Source organism: Sus scrofa, chromosome 4, assembly GCF_054392235.1.
Source record: "Sus scrofa isolate SSC_HxYL_T2T_F1_AM1 chromosome 4, Sscrofa_HxYL_maternal_Yorkshire_Landrace_v2.0, whole genome shotgun sequence".
NCBI lineage: Eukaryota > Metazoa > Chordata > Mammalia > Artiodactyla > Suidae > Sus > Sus scrofa.
The window spans coordinates 63,780,001-63,797,500 of NC_139386.1; the positions used below are offsets into that span (position 1 = coordinate 63,780,001).

At 35.6% G+C, this 17,500-nt stretch overlaps 1 protein-coding gene and 1 long non-coding RNA gene across 9 annotated transcripts in view; one reads left to right on the forward strand and one right to left on the reverse strand.

The window, feature by feature from the left end:
• The window catches only part of LOC146403830 (uncharacterized), a 4,796-nt gene extending 2,369 nt beyond the window's left edge, over positions 1–2,427 (forward strand). Inside the window, exon 2 of the long non-coding RNA XR_014843094.1 lies at positions 1–2,427. This exon is cut by the window's left edge and continues 1,283 nt beyond it. This is a non-coding gene — a long non-coding RNA (uncharacterized LOC146403830).
• The window catches only part of ZFHX4 (zinc finger homeobox 4), a 190,990-nt gene that overhangs the window by 67,803 nt on the left and 105,687 nt on the right, over positions 1–17,500 (reverse strand). The gene's annotated exons all lie outside the window — the stretch shown is intronic.

A 17,500-nucleotide genomic window follows, 5' to 3' on the forward strand; every position in this document is an offset into this window, starting at 1 on the left:
TCAGGGAGTGGATGATGCAAATGCTCTGAGTTTGACACCGTCTTAGTCTTAGTCGATGTGTGATTCCATTACGATGGATTATGCAATTTTGATTTGGGGAAAAAAAAAAGGTGGCATCCAAATCAACTGTGGTCAAAATAAGGCTCTTAGAGGAGAAGTAGTCAAATTATATCCCCGATTGCAATAATGCTTCCTGTACAGCAAATGTATTTTTAATTCCTTTCCACTAAGGTTGATACCTAGAAGTAATTCACACTGATTACTAAATAACCCTTGCGAGTTGCTTTGTCTTTTGAATTTTAAAAAATACACTTGCCGTGAGCAATGAATTTCATAAACCAGCGGCTCTCATGCTTGATGAATCATTCTTATTTTATGCAGTGCTGTGTGATAGAGAACGGAGATAAAATATTCTATCCACAAGCTATTCGGTACAATTTATCATCAGCGGCTCACTAGTCCAGTGATAATACCTGGCTTGCAGATTGTAATGATCAGATTCTGTTTTTATTTCAAACAGGAGCAATTCCGAATACCAGAGTTTTTAATTTACATACATTAGTGAGGTTCAAATGTGGCAATAGCTACAAGCAAATTCACTTGCAAACTGAATGCTCGCCTTGCATAATGGGTTCCCTTTAGCAATTACTCACCAGTGAAGTACCCAGATAAAAATGAAAACAAAGAGAAAAAAGGAAAATCATGATACATACACCATCATGTGGACTGGGATAATTACTGAACCACAGTGAAGGTCACGTTTATATCTGTTTTAGTAATGATTTCGTGTACCCTTCTTCTGTATTGAATTCCTAATGCAATCTTCTTTCTATTTTATGGGACTATATTCCTTTTTATCTGTAAATTTTTAAAAGTTGCAATGCTAGATTCCTATCATACCGAATGGCAACACTATTTAAATAGAAATTATTAGTGATAATATTTTAAATGAGAAAATATGGAAATATCTGCTAAATACTGTAATCATGCATGCACACACACGCATTCATGCGCATGTGTTTGTGCGCGCGTGCGCGCGCACACACACACACACACACACACACAGCTCCACGAATATACCAGGCCAACATTTAGTAAAACCGACAGGCTTATAATAAAATACCTCTTATAGTTACATCACTTTTACACTGACCACAGTATTGAGCTTGAATTCCCAGCAGCATCATTACTAGACATTTTCTGCCACCTTTCTAAATCTGAAAAGCTTCCTACATTTAGTGAAGATTAGGTAATGCTACATCCAATCAATAGCAGCTATCAATTCCATACCTTGTTCAGCAGAACAAGTTGATTAAAGTAAGTAAAAAGGCTGACTAAATATTGTTTAAGACTAGATGCTTCTTAAAACCAATCTGTAGTTTTGAGAAAATATACTCCTCATAGGCAAAAACAAACACTAAGATGATGACATATACCATCAGAGCAGCACATCTGCTATCTTTATCCCATAATATTATGGAAAATCCAGTCCCCAGTCCCCAGTGTAGAACAGGAGCTTTATGTTTATTATCCATTTCCAGATTCTGGATTGTTTATGTCATGATCTTAAGGTTCTATAAATGGAGTTTCATTTTAGGTTTATCAGCAGTTTCCTAAAAATGTCTCTTTATCAGAGAGATCAATATTATTCCAAAGAAATCCTCCCACTGTTTCTAGAAAAAGTCATTCCCAAACTCATGCATTAGCCCAACAGAGTAGGTTTTCAATTTCTAGATCTGAGCAAATTGTGTAAAACCACTAACACTCCTCCTAGGACAAGCCACATTCCAAAGACACAGAGGGGTTGACAAGATGACAAAAATAGTTGGCCCAGCTAATCTCTTGGTGCCTGCCCAAAAGGAAGAGATGCTGTGGTCATAGTGGTTTCTGGTCACTGCCTCATGAAGCAGACCTAGATACAGTCACTTTAACCTAGAGAACACTCGATCCTTTTCCCCAATGTTATCAAGACACAGTTATCACACACTGCTTATACCGGGAAAATACTAGTTTTTATTAGAAATCATTCAGTGAGCCAAGGTAGGGAGTTGTAAGAAGAAGATGGGTAGGAAAAGAAATCAGAAAATAGGAGAATAAAAATCACGTTTATATTTATCATGCTTTCTAATGTGGTAAAACAGTCTGCCTTTCCCCTTCCTATTTACGGAAACATTATCAGGAGGAGTGGCAATAACTCTTCTTTGAAGAGTTACAAATAAGAAATTGGACACTTTAGGTTTTCAGACCTATCCAGGGTTCTTGTTTTTAAACCCTCCAGAGTAGTGTGGTTAGACAATTACAGTTGGTTCTAGTTATTCCAGGCAACACTCAACCACTGAAGTATGATGGTATATTTGTTTGACCAGGCTCATCTTCACCAGCCCAAAGCCCTGGGAATTAAGAATGCAAGACAGCAAAAAAAAAGAATGCAAGACAAATCCTGCCATACATTTGAAAACCCCAGGGATACATCTTGATCCCTATCAGACAATAAATGTCTACTAAAGAATCAAAAATACAGATTTTATTGTCACACTAGAGAGTTTTCCAGAAAAGGAACTTCCTTAAAGTTACACTATAGTTAAAAAAAACAAACCAAAAAACCAATTTGCATGAAGTATATATGCACACATACAAGACCAGTCATGTTTTCTCTAGTGTTAAATAGTATAATTTCAACAAATACACTATGTATGTAATACTCAGTTACGTAATCAAAGTGCTATAATTTCTATAAGATCTCTATAGTTTTCAAATTATTTCTCCATGGAAGCTTTCTGCTCAAGCCAGCTGATGTGCTTGCCCACCCTATCTTACCTTTAAAATTTAGCCTCACTGTCTTACCTTTACAATTTTAAAACATGGGGGTCATGGGAATTAAGAATGCAAGACAAACCCCCAAACATCCCCAAATATCTTTCATATAAATTAACATTTACCTCCTGCTTCAAGTAAGGAAAACCCTCTAGGGGTTTTACCTTCCCCAACCAGCTACTCAATTCTTTGACTCCCTCCTTTTCTAAAGGTTTCTTCACTTGTGATGAACCTTTCTTGGTTTTATCAGTTTTTACAATAGTACTTAGAATAGCCCTTAGGATGTCTGTATTCCATAAAAATTGAACAAAAGCCTTTAAAGCTAACAAAACACACAAAGGTTAGACGACCTGGGGGGATTGGCAAGGCAGTAACCAGCACTTATTTAAATACTTGAATTACTTTTGTTGTGAAGATAAAGAAGGTCTGAAAGGAACATCTCTTCTGTGGTAGCTATTTTTACTATTTTCTACATTGTCAAATGAAAGGAAGAGTTTATTTTCCACATCAGACTTTTCCTGATTTGTATTTAATAATTTGTCCTTCTATCATCAGGTGTGATTATGGCGCATGACGCAATAAACAGCTGGGATGTGTCTTGTGTTCCGTTTGTCCTCAGACTTGAAGGGACTGCTGATAAAACCGTGAAGGAAGAGAAGCCTACTTTGTACTTGAGTCTCTCCTCGCAGGCTGACAGCTGGGCCAGAGACAACAGCATGGTGAAAATGTCTACAGAGATGGGCTTCAACTGGGGACCGGCTTGATTTGCCCACGAAAAAGGAAGAATGACAGGCCAGCAGCTTTCTCTATCTCTTTCCATTTTAATAAGATTTGAAGAAGTTTGGTAGGATTTCTTTCTTTCGTTCGTATTTTTTTCCCCTCATTACACAATCACAGAAGAAGTATTTATAAAACACTGTCTTTAAGTAGAACTACCCGTCTATATTTAATTCTAAGAGAATGGTTTTATATTTAGCTTCCACTAGAAATTTGGTTCTAGAAAGAAATGGGGGATGTTAAGACTAATGAGAGGGAACAGTCACGGTCTCCTTACGAAGAAAACAGTTTTCCAGTTTGGTTTTATCATCTAAGGTATATAGAGGAGTTTATTGTGTTGCTCTTATCATGTTTGTGTGTTCTAAGGACCAAACTTTGTCATTTAACAACAGGGTGAGTCCATGACCTTGCAGCAGGGGAAATCTGTGGCCATGTGTAAAGATTTCTTCAAACACACTTTCTTTTTTTTCTTTCTTTTTTCTTTTTAGGGCCGTGCCCGAGGCATGTGGAAGTTCCCAAGCTAGGGGTTGAACTGGAGCTACAGCTGCATGCCTACACCACAGCCACAGCAACATGGGATCCAAGCTACATCTGCGACCTATACCACAGCTCAGGGCAACGCCGGATCCTTAACCCACTGAGCAAGGCCAGGGATCGAACCTGCATCCTCATGGTTCCTAGTTTGGGTTTGTTAAGCACCGAGCCATGAAGGGAACTCCCAAAGCACATTTTCTTAGATTCTGTATATGAGAACCTCTGCTTCTACGTAGGAAGTATGGAAACTTCTTCTGAGAAAAGAGTTTTCAGACAAAATCTGCCTAGAGAGCAAGAACAACAAAAATCTCTATTTTTCAGTTGAAAATTTGAGAATATGTGTACTTATTGCAGAATACGCTAACCTTCCAGCTATAGTGGTGCAAAATTCTTTCCAACTCAAAAAATTGTTATTAAAATTAACGGAAGTGCTTAAATTGGGATCTTTCCATGCCAATTTCAGTTCTGTATAAATATTTATAGCTGAGCCTTAAACATTTGAAATGCTGTATTTCTAACAGAAGTAAGGGGGACATCATTGTAATGGAGGAAAGGGTTCTATTAAAGTCAAAACACAAAATACTTAAAATGCGGGTTGTGCTTATGACTCAGAAAAGAAGGTTCCAGTGGGCATCGGGTCACGTTTTCCTATTTGAGAGGATTAATTTTAAGTGAAGTGCATTAATTTCTTCAAGAGTGACTTTTAAAGAGCTTTCCTAATCAAAATAGTCCTAGCACCCTATTTTTCTCCTTACTTATTGCTTTTATTTGTCAAGTGTGCAGTTTATACTTCAATAGTGATGATCTTAATATTATCGCTAAAATTATTAATTTTTAAAAAAGGAAAAGAAATAAAAGAAAAAGAAAAGGAAGGAAAAAGGAATAAAATGAAATGACAGGTCAACTTCTTTTTAAGTTTTTTTACGTGGGGACTTTTGAATCCACCAGAAATGGTGAATATACTAAACTGTGTTTTAGGTTTCTGATCCTAGCAAAGGTGGGTAAAGTTGTTTTGGGTTTTTTTTTTTTTTTTTTTTTTTTTTTTTGCTTTGTTTCTTCATTTTTACAGTAGCCACCATGCCTCAGAAAGTTCATCTATGGTAATTAAAGAAGGCCAAAAGCAAAACTATGTCAATGTCTTAAAATGAGCCTATTATTTATTTATTTATTTATTTGTCTTTTTAGGGCCACACCTGAGGCATATGGAGGTTCTCAGACTACCCATCCAATCGGAGCTGTTGCTGTCGACCTATGCCACAGCCACAGCAATGCCAGATCCGAGCCCTTTCTGTGACCTACACCACAGCTCAGCGCAACGCCGGATCCTTAACCCACTGAGCGAAGCCGGGGATTAAATCCCCAACCTCATGGTTCCTAGTCGGATTCTTTGACGCTGCGCCACGATGGGAACTCCCAAAATGAGCCTATTTTTTTAAAGATATATATTTGCAGTAATGACTTCACTCTGTTTACAATTTAAAATCAAGTTGGGACTTAAAATATCAAAACTTTTAAAAAATGCCCTTGGAGTAAGAAAACTCGTTTTTAAAAAAAATTTGATAAATCACCACAAACACCCAGGCACACACTGAATGATTTAAAATTATTTTAAGTCATATATATTTGAGAAAATCTTTATGCCAACCACCTTTCTTTCTTTGCTTTTTTTTTTTTTTTAAAGCAATCACTACCTCACCCCTCATCAAAGACAGAGGAAAAAACTCTAAAATGGTCCTTGGTTGGTAAGCAGAATTCCTGCTCATTCTATGCCTCACATGAGGCGGAAGCAGCAGAATAATGCCCATTGTTATTGTGTGGTTACAGTGTCCTGCGAGGCTGGACAAGTTATTAGGTCAGACGCTAACTTCCTAAGTAGAAGAATGATGGGTTCTCCTTTGTCCTCTCTTCAGTAATGGCTGGAGTCAGTGCTAATTAAGGCCCCGCGGCAATGTGCTTCCACAGAGGTCAGGGACTTCTTTCTGACACCTAAACAGTACTCAACTCAAAGGAACTGCCCCTAATCTGAAATGATGTGATGTAGAGCTGGCCTTTCAGATTCAGCGTATATTTAAAGGAAAATGACAGTTAATGGCAGGGGTGTCAAAAAAAAGCAGATGGAGAAGCTAGGAGAAGTGTCACTTCGTGGCTAAGTTTACCTGCAATTCGTTACGGCCGCTTAAGGACCCAGTAGACAATAGAGCCTTGGACACCTTGTTACATGCTTCCTACTCCTAAAATCTTGGGAAGGAGAAATCTGCATTAGGCACAACCCAGGGACAAAGAACCTCTGAACCACCCCCACCCCCACGCCCCGCCTAAAAAAAAAAAAAAAAAAAAAGATTTGCTTAAAGATCTCTCTATGCTGGACCCTTTTTTCACCAAGAAACACATCGTCTTGTCCAGTGGTTCTCAGGGAGATGACATCGTAACCTTTATTGGTGGTTGTATTCATAATAACACAAATAATAAATTCAAATAAAGTGAGGCAGCCAGGGTGGTAATTAATCTTTGAGTCATTTTCTTTTGCCCCTGGAGGCACGGAACTTGCAAAATCAAAGCAATATTCAAAAGAGAAACCAAGATTTATTGTCAGTTGGTTTTAATAGACACCTGCACAGCTTACTAATTACTTCAAAACTGTAAAGTCTATTGGCATTAATCCACTGCTTGCTTGCTTCTTCTCCCCCTCCTCCCCTCAGTGACACACCTGCCTGCCATGAACTGACATAGCATCTATCTCAAGAATTCTTGTTTCCGATACCTTATAGAATCACTGTTCACGATGCAATGGCTAAGGTTAGACCAGAACTCTAGCCACATGGAATTCAGTTTGGGAAGTGGTTACGGCTGATTCTAAAAACTTCTTTCCAGACAAATAAACATATAAAGTTGCCACCTTCAGGTGCTCAAATCTCCTGAAGAAATACAATTCAAATTTGAAAATTATGTCTGAGGATTTAAAAGTTTCAGTGACTATGTACTTAAAAGGTAGACATTAAAATCACAGAGGTTAGAGATAATTTATGCCATGACCTTCATTTTACAGATGAGGAAATAGAATCTCTGAGAGGTTAGATGATTTCCCTCAGTTAATAGTAAGACTGAAATTAAAATCCTGTTTTCTATGTATTCATACAGTGGAGTGATTTTTCTTCCTTATTCTACCACCCTGTCTTCCTTAAAAAGTTTAGTACTTTGTACAAAGAATGAAATGCCCCAGTATTGAAATATACTAAAAATATCTGCAGACATAAAAATAGGTCCCCAACTTTGTTATGCAACAGCGTTAGTATATTACTGATAAATATTATTAAGCTATATATATAAGTTCCCGTTCATCTAAGCAGCTTTTTTTTCTCTTTTTAACTGAGTTGAGTTGATTTTTTAAATTTTTGTTGAAATATAGTTGAGTTACAATGTAGTGTTAGTCTCAGACGTACAGCAAAGTGACTCAGTTATCCGTATTTTTTTTTTTAATATTTCTTTCCATTCTAGGTTGTTACAAGATCCTGAGTACAGTTAGTTCCCTGTGTCTAAACAGTTTTGTATATTAGAACCCGAATCTTCTACATTAAAACATAAGAATGACAAGAGTTTTTCCCTCAAGTTTACTTAGACATATCAGACTAATGGTTATCTTTGAAAGAGCTCATGTTCTAGGCTACCCCATAAACTGTGGAGGTGTGTCACAGATACCCAAGTAGCTGCATTCAGTGGCCAAGAGATCTGCATAAAAAGTGAAGAATAAAGTAAAATTCTCACAACACTTAAAAATTCAGACATACAGCTGGCTGATCAAAAACTGTCTCTTTTTTTAACCAAACAAATTTTCAATTTGTTTCTGACTTGTTTTTGTTTTGGCAAACTGGAATAAAATATTAAGCAGAACTTGTCTGTCTGAAAAGTTTCGGCTTGAAGAACTCCAGTATGAAAGAGACAACCAAAAAGAATACTGCAAGGCATAGGCCTCCTGGCCCCTTTAAAAATTCCTCTCTGGTTGAGTGGCTGTTACTCAACCAAGGAAGACCCCAGTAATCCATCCTCCTGTGCTCACAGGAGGGTGGATGGAAACGCAAACTTTGCCCCTGGGAACCTAAAAGGTAGCAAGCTTCTGTAACTGAATTATTCCAACTTGGGAATTATGCGGCTGAATTTCAAATGGGGCTGTCCTTTACATCACCAAAAAAATACTAACTGGCCAAAAAAAAGATAACTAATGATATTTGTTCAACAAGTTCCCAAAACTTGGAACCAGAGATTTATTCCTTTTACAGAAGACTAAACTTGATTCATCAGCAAAGAATTAAATACTGTTAGTGCTTTAGTTTTAATCGTTAAGTGTCAATGTTTTACCTCAAGCTAACATTTCCTAATGTGAGAAATTTTAGAAAAATATTATATTTTCCATGAAGGCTTTGAATTTTTTAAACATTTTAAATATTTGAGTACTTTGGTTCATTAACCTTTTAATGACAATTAATTTTTAATAACAATTAAAAATTATGTGACAATTATGTGACACAACAGTTAAGAATGCAGGAGTCATTTTGTATAAAAACTCTAGCTCTGTCATTTCTCAACTATATGATATTGTCAGATTATTTAATATCTGTTCCTCTGTCTCCTAGTATGAAAAACAAAGATAATAATAATTTCTCCCTCATTTTGTCTGTGTTGGAGTTAAATGAGTTAAGACATACAAAGTACATCACAGTGCATGACACAGAGTAGCAATCAGTCAATTATTATTATAAAAATTTTAGATAACTTTTATTATAAATTTCACTTTCTCAACCATTTAACTATATATAAGTAACTTATAAAAATGCATCCAGATATATAGAACAACTTTCCTAGGCTTTTCAATAAGCAAATATAGATAAGCATCAATAGAACAACTCATATATTTTGACATAAATTATATAGCAAGTGAGAAAGAGAATTTTTGAGATATTGCTGGCATGTCATATGAAATCAAATCTGAAACAAAGTCAAGCAAATACTACACATTCTAAGTGAAATCCAAGTGCTTATTTACATAGTAAACTGTAAAGTCTCCAAAGATGCTGTTGTGCATTAGAATTTGAAAAATTATTTTTCCAAATGCATATGCACATATATTTACATATTTATATGACAGGCTACAAAGACACTAATGGAAGAGTCTATTATTTCTAAAATAATTTAACACTATTTTCGGTTCCATTAATAGCACAGAAATTAAACTTTTAAAACCTTGCACAAACAAATCAAGATAATTCAGATCTCAAATCCACAAATTGAAATGGAGATTTGGTAATTATCTAAGTAATTTGATTAATGGAGATGAATAAACTAGAGGATTCTGACCCATGGATCTGTGTTGGTCCTGAAATGCTTACTCTGACTGTATAAATCAATTTAAACTGGTTAAATGCTAAATGTACTGTCTTCACAGCACAAAGTGAAAATGAGATTCCGCAGTCATTTAGTTATCTTTATTAATGCAGGAAGCTAAAAACAATTGACTTCCATGATATGCGCATGTTTATTTCCTGACAAAATATTGTTTTTGCACAACACAGATATAATCTAAGGCTCACTCATTATCCTTGGTAATTTTGCTCTATGAGTCCCCATTAGAGCACTTCACACAAATGTTTCTTTCAAATTGCTCTATTATGTCATAATCAAAAGACAGAATTTAGCCAAAATGTTTGTTTACCATCTTGCAGATAGTCAAAACAGTCTGTTGGTGAACTCTTTGATATTAATTCCTACTCATCCAGGAGTGGATTTTGGCCAAAATATCTGACTGCTCTTTTGAGGACTTCCACAATCCCGTGTCAGTTGAGCCTAACATGCGCCAACAGCTCTGCAATAATGGAAGTCACTTAATATTGAGCCAGCTGATTTCTTTTTCTACCTGCATAATGGCAAATAAATACTAGTGTCTCACGTTTTTCCAGAATACAAAATAACACACTGGTATAAAATAAATGTTTTCATGAATTATTTTATTAGAGTGTACAATTTGATCCTCAAGGCAATGCTGACAATATGCTCAAATCGCTGGTCTGGACAGTTCAAAAAAATAAGCAGCACAGTAATAACGATCAGGTTAAACAACTGATTTAGTATGGTCCAAATCCCCAGAAGTTCACACTTGGTAGTTCATTTTTCTCATGGCATACAAAGAACCAAAAACCTGGCTCTGAATAATAAAATGAGACGATCTCATTTGATCTTATATAGCTCGCCTAAATGACTTTGGGTAGCATAGATTTGGAAGAAATTCAATTTCAACTACTCCTTTGTCATAATGTCTCCAAGTAGCTCCAAAATGGCAGTTGAGTGACCACGGTCTCCCTGACCAGAACTAGACCAGAAACCACTAGCGTTAATACATCAGAGACTCTGCTATAAACTGGACACTGTAGAAGATCAGAGGCACGAGACATATTCAAAGATATTGGAATTCAAACTGAGAGTCAAGAGGCAACACGAGTTATAAACTACTCATCAAGAATAAAAGTCAATATGTAATTGAGTGCTAAGTTGTATGATACAACAACTACCAGAAAAACCCTGACGAGGGAAACAGCCATTCAGGCTGCAGTTACGAGGAAAGGAGAATGAATGCCTGTCTCTAAAAAAGATACAGAGAATTATTAAAGAAGCAGTGATGTTTCTGGAACTATGGACCAGGCAAGCAAAGAACATGAGGAGAGTATGGCATGTGGTTCATTTTAGGTAGAGAGGAAGAAACATTTTGTAAATAGAGAGGACGTATTCCAACTAGGTTGTCCCACTTAATATATTTCCTAAATAATAACATGCCAAACTCCTCAGGTCTTCATGATCTCTGATAATCAGTTACTACTTGTGTGAACTTGGGCTGGTTATTTAGCCCAAAGATGTCCTCCAGGTCTTGATTTGTAAAATAAGGAAGATAACGGTATTCCCCTTGCTAACCATGACCTTGTCGAATAATTGAGCTTGTCTTTGTAAAGTATTTAAAATGGTGATGGACCTATAGAGACTGTTTAGTACTGATCTGCTTTCATCAATATCCTCCTCCTCTGAGTTCCCACCATGGCAAAGTGGGTTAAGAATCTGACTGCAACAGCTTGGTTGTTGAGGAGGTACAGGTTTGATCCCTTGCCCAGCACAGCTGTAACAGTGTAGGTTGCAGCTGCAGCTCAAATTCTATCCCTGGCCCAAGGAACTTCCATATGCCATAGGTGCGGCCATGAAATTAAAAAAAAAAAAAAAAGAAATCCTCCTCCTCATTAGTAGTAATCATTAATAATCTTTTCCTAAGCCTGGCTCCTGCCTTCCGTCATATTTTCTAGTCTTGTTTCCCCATCCTGTACCTCTTTGTTTCAGCCAAACGGCCCCACTAACGTCTCCAACACAGCCTATGGTTTTCAAACTCAGAGCCTTGCCTTTCCATGTTTTACTTCATCTGGTGAATCATTATCCAACCACTTCCTTCTCCTCCTGTTGAAATCCTGCCCATATTGCCAGGCTCTCTCTTCCTGTGTGTCTTCCATCTTGTTCGAGAATTATGTACTAGCTTCCTTGTCTTTGTTCTCACAGTCCCGCTTTTACCCACCTTTTAACACTTGATCACATTCACCACAGTTTCCGCCTTAAACTGGAAACTCCTGGGATACAAAGACATTTTTCTTTGAGGCCTGGCCCAACAGTATGCCAACAAGAAGTCATGAAATTTTTGCCAAATCAAAACGATGCAAAACAGTTAAAATATAGGTTATAGAGTGTGTGTTTATACATAGTGATTATGCTATTTACAAGAAAAGAGATTGTCTGACCCCAAGTTAGCAGATTTTAACTCTCCACCAATAGCAAGTAAATATGTTGATCATTTGCTCTTCCCAGAAAATGATAGCAATCCTGCAATGATTGGTTGCTGCTAATAAATCTCATGTTTTGAGCTTTTTTTCATCATGGTAAACAAACATCCCACCCTCAAAAGTGCTGTGAACAACAGCATACTCTTGACATGAGGTTTCTGATATTCAAACCACAATCTGATTCCTGCCTCAAATTTCACCCATGAAAACTTATTGTCTAGATTTTTTTTTGTCTTTTTTTACTTGGATAAGATTCTTACATATTGCACAAAAGCTTAGCTGAAGGATGATAAAATATTATCTTTTATGTTTCCTTTTTTTCAGATTTAGTTTTTTTCAGGAGATATTAAAAACCTCAGGACATTATGGATTCTAAAAAAGATAACACTACAAAAATATAGGCACTCTCAAGACTTGACACCTTTGATGTGTCTACAATTTGTTACATTATACTACCTAAAGTTGTTTGTGTCTTTATCGAAGCTAATAGCCTCAAAAAAAAAATTTCCACTGACTTACATGTTATAAGCTCCCTTTATCTTTTTATCCAAAATACTCAAAAAGCAAAATTCATGATCACTGATGTCTGACTTCACATCAGGTATCCATATGAAACTATGCTGTATGTGGTTAGTAGTTTTTCCAGATGAGAATGATAACTAGTGGAGGAAAAGAGAGAAGAGAATGACAAACAGAACTTTGTCACTGATTGCAAATAGTAGAGGATTATCATGGAAATAGTTTTATTTTTTTTAAAAGTTGTGTCTCAAAATGTCTATTCTTTCCCTATAGAGTATTATTTTTCCAGAGTACAGTTAAAAACATAGATTATAGAGTCAGCCTACTTTTCAAACCCCAGCCATATTACTGGGAGAGAATGGAGCTGTATAAATTGTAAATAGACTTCAACTCTCTAAGCCTCGGTTCCCTTGCCTGTAAAACAGTAATAATAATAGTACCTGCAGCATAACGGTGCTTAAGAATTAAATGAATTGAGGGAATCAAGGGCCAACAAATATTTGCTTTGTTGTTCTTCTTAGAGAACCCATTCTGATTCAGAGTCAAAATCTGAATTGCTGGCCACAGATAACTGGTTTTGCAGCAAAGGACAGACACCAAGAAACTAGAGAATATTTAAGCTAAATAATCATTTGCATCTGAACTATCCACATATTTGAGAAAAACACGCCACCCTAGTCTAAACTCCTTGAACAATTGCCCCAATTCTCCACCTCACTTGGCATCTATAGACAAAGTCTTAATGTCCAGTATCCACTGAAAGGCTTTGTATTTCAAATAAAAATAATAGCTGCCGTCAAGTATGTTAATGTCCGTAATCATTGTAATTTTTGTAAATTATAACTGTCAGTGGTCACAAACCTACCCAATGAAAACATAAGGTAACAATTTAGCCTTTATATTACTACTCTCAGAAAAGACGAGCCACTTGTAGGAAACTTAAGAAGGAAGGCAAATTTATAACATTTATTCTAAAAATAGGGGGATTTTTTCCCCTCTCCCAATGGGATTATTTCTAAAGTAATTTTTGCTAGCAAATATCTGCAGACAAAATTTTACCACTGCTTTTAATTTTCATTATAGAGTGATGATACACAGTGCTACTTTTGCTTCTATAGACATTGAAAGAATATGTTCAGAATATCTAGCACATTATAATTTATGTAAATAAAGTTATATTTTTGGTTCTGATGATTTAAAATTATGTTTGTTTGGACTCTCTTTTCAAAAGATTTTACTAAAATCTTATTAAATATTTCCCAGAATAAAAAGCAGCACTAAATTTAAATATTTGCATATTTTTCGAAATGAAGAGATCTAAATGATATCAACTATAGGTTATATATGTCATATATTATTTTGGTTGAACTTTTTTCATTCTAATAACACAAATGCTGATCAAGTAAAAGAATGTAAGATAACCTAATTAGAAAATGCACTGGCACACTTTGTTAAGATGTGGACAGTATTGGGGGAAAGTAGGATCTCAAGCCAATTTGGTTATTTTATTGTATTTAAATATAAGAAAAATGTTTTATGAAGATCTTTTATTTTTGGAAGAATAATTCTCAGTATGCTTAAAAACGGACATTCAAAGGATGCTTGCCTTTGTTAATTACATGTTGCTTGGATGTTTAAATAAGTTGAAGACTTTAAGTCTAAAGGTAAGCCTGCAGTGTTCCTAACTGTCCTCAAAATAATTACAGAGTGGAGCTTGACTGTCATTCATGGGTATCTAGTCCATTGTGTGAGGAGAAAAAGAAAATGGCGGCCCACGCATTAGCACATCACCCATGGCTAGAGCAATGACAAGACAGATTAGGATGTATATTAAATCTCACACATGACTGCCTTTCTGTATCAAGGTAAAAAATACTTGCTCTTACATACATTAGGGACCAGTGTTGGTCTGACATCTACATTAATATTGACAGCATATCAACATTTTTTTTTACATTTACTGAGTCAATAAGTAGTCTAAACCTGGTAAAACTTAGATAACAGAAATGAAAAAACAAAGAACAAAACAAAAAAAAAAAAAACAAACCCTGGCAAGCAGCCTTATTTTCTCACATCTAAAAAAAATTACCCCCCCCAAAGTGCTGGGCTTTTATGAATTATCAATCCTACAGCAATACATCAACTGGCATACACAGCTGTGAATTAGTAATCCAATCTCATTTGTCAGAAAAGAAATTTGGTAGATAAAGAATGGTTCTAGAAAAAGAAACTCCTGCACAGACAATAACATAAATATTATATGCATGGGGGACTGCTTATTTTTAAAAGCGGGATTAACACCATTGTATTACTTCACCTTCTATAGATTATTTTCACAGAAAAAGAGGAAATTGTTAGGCAGTAATCCTGCCTTCCAAAATAACCGGAGCTGAGAGACACACATAAAGCTTGCAAAAATGGGAAATAACCAAATTGTTTAAGATTTTTAACATATTTATCTGTATTTACCATATTGAGAATTGGAAGCCCCATGTGAATTGGGTTAGGGGAAAAAAAGTCATTATTTACTTTGTTTTAAAATATCACAAAGCTAAACAAAAGCCTATCTTCATTGCAAGGCAATATCTTGGTTTCATTAATAATTTAATGTTGTTTTCCAATGATGTCCACTTTCCACTCTGCTTTGAAGTATGTTACCTTTACTTTATTTTCAAAGATACAATACTGCTTTTAAGGTGCACACATATTTTATACACATTACACAAAAATGCAACAAAATAAAACATTCTCTTTTCTAAGTCTTAGACTAGCTCCACAGAATCACTGAATGGAGATATATATATTTGAAAAAAATCAATATTTTTTTAAAAAAAGAAAACAACCCTAGGATCTGTTATCCTTCTAAAGCTTATATTCAAACGGATGGCATTTCAATTTTAGTAATTAAGTTGTGGTTGGAAGCACCATCATTCAGGAGAAAGAAAATCATGAGACAACCAAGCAAAGTTCTTTTGATTTTAAATGCATCATGCAATAGCACTTCAAGAGCTGTTCATCTCCAAAGTCAGATGAGCTTTTATTCAAACATGCTTTTGATAAAAGACTACCTTTCTCCCTTTTCCAGCACTCCGTGGAAGGTGATTCAGGTTAAAGTGATGTTCTTAATAATAATTATCTCTATAAGATCCATGCTATCATTTATGTAAGTCCTTGAAAATGATGCCATTTTGTGCGGCCAGGACAAAATTGCAACCATGATTATAAGCCTTTCCATCAGGCAACCCCACTGGCAAACAATGGCAGAAATGAGGCCTTTCTATGCTCTTCTACTAATGCTGTCCTAGCCTCTGCTAGCAAGATATAAGTAAAAGAAAAGATACAAAGAAATGCCTGGCAGAGAAGAGTAACTTGTACTTTAATGCTCGAGGTGTTTACAGCATTTAAGCTGCTTAATTAATATCAATAGAGGCCCTGAAAAAGTTAAAGGATCATTTTAACTAGCTATAAAGCTCTCCTGATTACAAGAAAGGCATATTCTGTCCTTCACCAGGGGTTGTTTTTATGCTCAACAAAGTGATGCGAAATTAACTATTTTCATAAACAGATGGTCCTTAGGATAATGGCTTGTACTTTTTAATTTCCTCTTTGGCAGTACATCATGCCAAATGTCAGCAATGTCAGTAGTCTTCATGAGAAGTTGTCCGACACTCTTGGGATGTTTTGTACAGATACCCAGCCATCCCCATCCCCTGCCCCCGGTATTAGACATGGAAATCAGAGAAGTTTAAGAAGGTACAGAAAGATACAAAATTTAGTCAATTTAAAGGAAGGGAAAATGAATCCATATCAAATTTCAAGATTAAAAATTTAAGGCTTATTCATTACTGCTTTTCATCTCCACTGCAATTCAGAAGCCAGTGATCTTTACTTTCACAGAAAACATCTTTTGTTCCTAAACCTTATTCTTAACAAGGGGTAAGTGATGCCCCATTTATAACATTTTTCAATTCATAGAGTCCACATGTGGCCGTGTACTAGCATAGCCAGACAGAGTGTACATTTCAAAAAAACTAAACCTCATAAATCTCCAGAAATTCCTCACATCTATTATGTTTACCTTCTGCTGCTGATGAGCCTGTTGGGCTCTGTACAGAGGAAATTACAAGCGCTCCAGAAGATTTGGCAAGAAGATGCTAGAAGAAACAATGGGCAAAAAAAAAAAAAAAAAAAAAAAAAAAAAAAAAAAAAAATTCTTAACTGAAGCATCATATCCAGCTTTGGCTACCATTTACATATTTGAGATTACTAGCTAGTAAAATGGAAATTCCACTGAAATGGAATAAATTGTTTTCTGAAATCCCTATCTGATTACTGTTGGTGATGTCTGAAATTAAACATGTTAAGCTACACTCAATATACTTTATGGAATTCAACTGAAGGCTAACATTCTTATTGAAAATCTGTCTGTTTATGCAATTTTCCAATTACGAATCGAGGTACCTGTATCCACCTAAAACTTTTACTCCTAGTTTTGTGACCCTTTTCCTATTAATCTATATTATCAACGAATCTTTATTTAATAGATGTTTAGAGGCTGTTATAACAGCTGCTGACTAGTAAGGAAATGCCAGTTGAAATATTTCAGAGTCACACATTTATATACCACTGAAAATAAGCTTATAGTTGATGCCAAGGAAAATGCTTATGTTTAAGGCATAGGCTGCATAGTGATAAAAATAAATAGGTGAAAAAATATTCCACCCAAATTAAGTTACACAATGCCAACACAATCAAGTGAAAATTAAAAGCCAGCCTAACCACTAGACTTGTGTTTTTTTTCTTTACTTATTCTAAATATCAATTTTCCCACCAGGTCGACTGGTTATTTGGCCATTTTGAAGACATGGTCTTATAATCCACATAAGAAAATGGTCTTAAAGAAAACTTAATGACTCTTGCATTTGAAGGGGATTCGATTTACATGGTTAAATTTTTTTAAACACACTCTTGCTATTGGCTATTCGCTCATTATAAAT